The following is a 4,642-nucleotide window of genomic DNA, read 5'->3' as shown; positions in this document are numbered from 1 at the left end:
GGACTAGTTAATAGATCATGATCCATCCATTTTTTAAAAGTTGTTAAGAAAAAAAGCAATGTGCAAAAGACTACTCAGTATATTATCCTTTATGTAAAAAGACGTAGAAAGAATGTGCATATGTGTGAGGAATATATACTTACACACATACAGCTGTCCTCATTATCTGCTTAAATATAATATCTCCAGAAAGATACCAAGAAAATGATAACAATGGTTGCCTCCAAAAGGTGAATTGGGTGGCTGGAAGAGAGGGAAAGGGGAAGATACATCACTTCATAACTTTTTTTTTTTTTTTTTTGTGAGACAGAGTCTTGCTCTGTCGCCCAGGCTGGAGTGCAGTGGCGCAATCTTGGCTCGCTGCAACCTCTGCCTCCCGGGTTCAAGTGATTCTCCTGCCTCAGCCTCCAGAGTAGCTGGAACTACAGGCTCCTGCCACAACGCCCGGCTCAGTTTTGTATTTTTAGTAGAGATGGGGTTTCACCATGTTGGCCGGGCTGGTCTCAAACTCCTGACCTCCTGATCTGCCTGCCTCAGCCTCCCAAAGTGCTGGGATTACAAGCATGAGCCACCGCGCCTGGCCCACTTCATAACTTTTTATAACTTTTGACTTTTGAATTATTTGAATATATTACCCATAGAGGCAATAATGCATGCTCTAGTTGGGAAAACAGAACATGGTTATAAAAAGAGAAAACCTATCAATGCCAAAGCCCAGTGAGTTGTACATTTGCTAATACTATGATGGTTAAGTACTGTGGCCAGGAGTGGTTTTCCAAGGACGAAGGGAATACAGTGGATCTAGATTTGAATGGAAGTTATCTGTGTAGAAGGAGAGGTGATAGGGAAGATATTTCTAGGAAGAAGACATATGAAAGCAACCTGTAAAAAATAGAGCTTTGAAAGGCTAAGACTCCAGAATACAAAATGGAGGTCATATTTTAGTTCAGTTTTGAAGAGCTTTTCCCAAACTTGCCAGCCCATTGTTTCTTTTTTACTCCATAAAACCACATGGTATTAAAAAACAATAGCAACATAGGGTATTGCCACACCATCCCAAGGAGCTGCTCACTTTCCAGCCAACAGAGAAAGATCTGGCAACCCACACTAAATTATTCTTTTACCTGGGACTGTCAAATACTACTGCAGTCAATCATAGATGTATTTGTGTGTCAATTTTGAGAGAGTTCGATATTGTGTACTGGAAAATATTAAAACAGTAGATAAAATTAGACCCTTGGCCTAAATGTGGAAGTAAAATACACACACTTGTGAGAAAAAACTTCCAAATGCATACTCACTTTTTTACAAAAGGTATATGTTTAATAAATGTTTTCAGATATGAGTGCATAAACCATAGAGCTCTTGGATTCACCATTTCCCACTATTATTTCATATCTGAATTACAAAGATAACCGAGTCTGTATCAGTTTAATGATGAATTATTTTACTGATTGAGTTAAGTGCACAGAGAAGCCCTGGTTTGTTTATTTGTTTGTTTTGCATTTCTGGCTGCATGTATTTAGGGTTGTGTGTGTATGTGTTCAGAGGTGATGGAAGGCTTGTACTTTTTTTTTTTTTGAGACGGAGTCTCGCTCTGTCGCCCAGGCTGGAGTGCAGTGGCGAGCTCTCGGCTCACTGCAAGCTCCGCCTCCCGGGTTCAGGCCATTCTCCTGCCTCAGCCTCCCGAGTAGCTGGGACTACAGGCGCAGGCTTGTACTTTTCTTATGTTTCCCTGTTCCCTGTACTTTTCCACCTTATCTCTCCAAACCACTTTACACAGAGCTTAGTACGTGGTAGACACTCAGTGGTCTTTGCCTGATTCGTTTCCTGTCTCCCACATACCTAGAAGAAAACAGACGACGTTGATCTTCAAGTATTTTTTTTTTTCTTGAGACAGAGTCTCGCTCTGTCTCCAGGCTGGAGTGCAGTGGTATGATGTCGGCTCACTGCAACCTCCACCTCCCGGGTTCGAGCGATTCTCCTGCCTCAGCCTCCTGCGTAGCTGGGACTACAGGCATGCACCACCACACCCAGCTAATTTTTGTATTTTTAGTAGAGACGGGGTTTCACCATGTTGCCCAGGATGGTCTCCGTCTCCTGACCTTGTGATCTGCCCGCCTCGGCCTCCCAAAGTGCTGGGATTACAGGCTTGAGCGACCACACCCAGCCGATCTTCAAGTATTTTCTAACCTAATGTTTTCATCCTCTGGCTGGAGGAAGGTGGAAACACAAAAATTAAGTCATCCAATGGGAAGATTCTTTCTTTTTTTTTTTTTTTTTGAGACGGAGTTTCACTCTTGTCGCCCAGGCTGGAGTGCAATGACGCAGTGTTGGCTCACTGCAGCCTCAGCCTCCCAGGTTCAAGCGATTCTCCTGCTTCAGTCTCCCGAGAAGCTGGGATTACAGGCGCCCACCACCATGCCTGGATAATTTTTTTGTATTTTTAGTAGAGATGGGGTTTTGCCTTGTTGGCCAGGTTGGTCTTGAACTCCTGGCCTCGGCCTCCCAAAGTGCTGGGATTACAGGCGTGAGCCACCGCGCTTGGCCTAGGAAGATGTTTAAAGTCATCTTTAAGATATCTTCTAGACCTAAATAGAGATTCCTCACTCCTACCCAGGAAACACTCCTTATTGCTCATCATCACCTCCTTCTCAGTACTTTTTTTTCTTTCCGTGACTTTCTAGAATTATATAAGCCCATTTTTACATAGCAACATTATGTTAGATTCATTAATTAGTCATGTCCATGGTAGCTCTAGAGTTTCAGTATTGATCATTTGGGTTTGGTTTTTTTTTTTTTTTTTGAGACAGACTCTCAGTCTGCTGCCCAGGCTGGAGTGCAGTGGCGTGATCTCGGCTCACTGCAAGCTCCGCCTCCCAGGTTCACACCATTCTCCTGCCTCAGCCTCCCGAGTAGCTGGGACTACAGGTGCCCACCACCACGCCCGGCTAATTTTTTTGTAGAGACGGTGTTTCACTGTGCTAGCCAGGATGGTCTCGATCTCCTGACCTCGTGATCCACCTGTCTCGGCCTCCCAAAGTGCTGGGATTACAGGTGTGAACCACTGCACCCAGCCGGGTTTCTTTTTATTGGCTAGTTAGGCCACCATCACCACCACCACCACTACATGGCCAAAACCATCACCACTACATGGTCAAAACCATCACCACTACTATCATCACCACAACCACCACCACCATCACCACCACCAACACCATCATCACTACCACCACCACCATCACCACCACCACCACCATCACCATCACCACCAGCACCACCAGCACCACCACCACCATCATCACCACCACCACCACCACCATCACCACCACCATCACCACCACCACCACCATCACCACCACCACCACCATCACCATCACCACCACCACCACCATCACCACCACCACCATCACCACCACCACCACCACCACCACCATCACCACCAACACCATCATCACCACCACCATCACCACCACCACCAGCACCACCACCAACACCATCATCACCACCACCACCATCACCACCACCACCACCACCATCACCACCACCATCACCATCACCACCACCAACACCATCATCACCACCACCACCACCATCACCACCACCATCACCATCACCACCACCACCACCAACACCATCATTACCACCACCACCATCACCACCACCACCACTACAAACACAATCATGGCCAAAACCATCACCACTACTATCATCACCACAACCACCACCACCATTACCACCACCAACACCATCACCACCACCAACACCATCATTACCACCACCACCATCACCACCACCACCACCATCACCACCACCACCACCATCACCATCACCAGCACCACCACCATCACCACCACCATCACCATCACCACCACCACCACCAACACCATCATCACCACCACCACCATCACCATCACCACCACCACCACCATCACCACCACCACCACCAGCACCACCACCAACACCATCATCACCACCACCACCACCATCACCACCACGAACACCATCATCACCACCACCACCACCATCACCACCACCACCATCAACATCATCACCACCACCACCAGCACCATCACTATCACCACCACTGCCACCATCACCACCTCCACTACCACCAAAACCACCACGATGACCACCACCACCATCATCACCATCACCACCACCACCACCATCACCACCACCACCACCATCACCATAATCACCATCACCACCACCACCACCATCACCACCACCACCACTACCACCACCACTACCACCACCACCACCATCACCACCACCACCACCATCACCACCACCATCGTCACCACCATCACCACCACCATCACCACCACCATCACCACCACCACCACCATCACCATAATCACCACCACCACCACCACCATCAGCACCATCACCATCACCACCATCACCATCATCACCACCATCATCACCACCACCACCACCATCACTACCACCACTACTACCATCATCACCACCACTATCATCACCAGCAGCAGCAGCAGCAGCAACAACAGCAGCGGTGCTACTTATTGAGTGTTGGCTGTGTGCCAGGTGCTGAGCAAAATGCTTTACATACTTTACCTTAATTACTCCTCAAAACTATCCTGTGAGATAAGAAATGTTATTATATTCATTTTACAAA

The 4,642-nt window shown here is 47.5% G+C and overlaps 1 pseudogene; it reads left to right on the top strand.

The window, feature by feature from the left end:
• Window positions 1–3,130: 3,130 nt before the first annotated feature.
• On the top strand, window positions 3,131–4,438 carry LOC129136379 (basic proline-rich protein-like; annotated as a pseudogene).
• Window positions 4,439–4,642: the final 204 nt, after the last annotated feature.

The sequence above is a fragment of the Pan troglodytes genome, chromosome 9 (genome assembly GCF_028858775.2).
Source record: "Pan troglodytes isolate AG18354 chromosome 9, NHGRI_mPanTro3-v2.0_pri, whole genome shotgun sequence".
Taxonomy (NCBI): Eukaryota; Metazoa; Chordata; class Mammalia; order Primates; family Hominidae; genus Pan; species Pan troglodytes.
The sequence above is the reverse complement of the archived record's forward strand: the minus strand, read 5'-3'. Positions and strand labels throughout refer to the sequence as shown.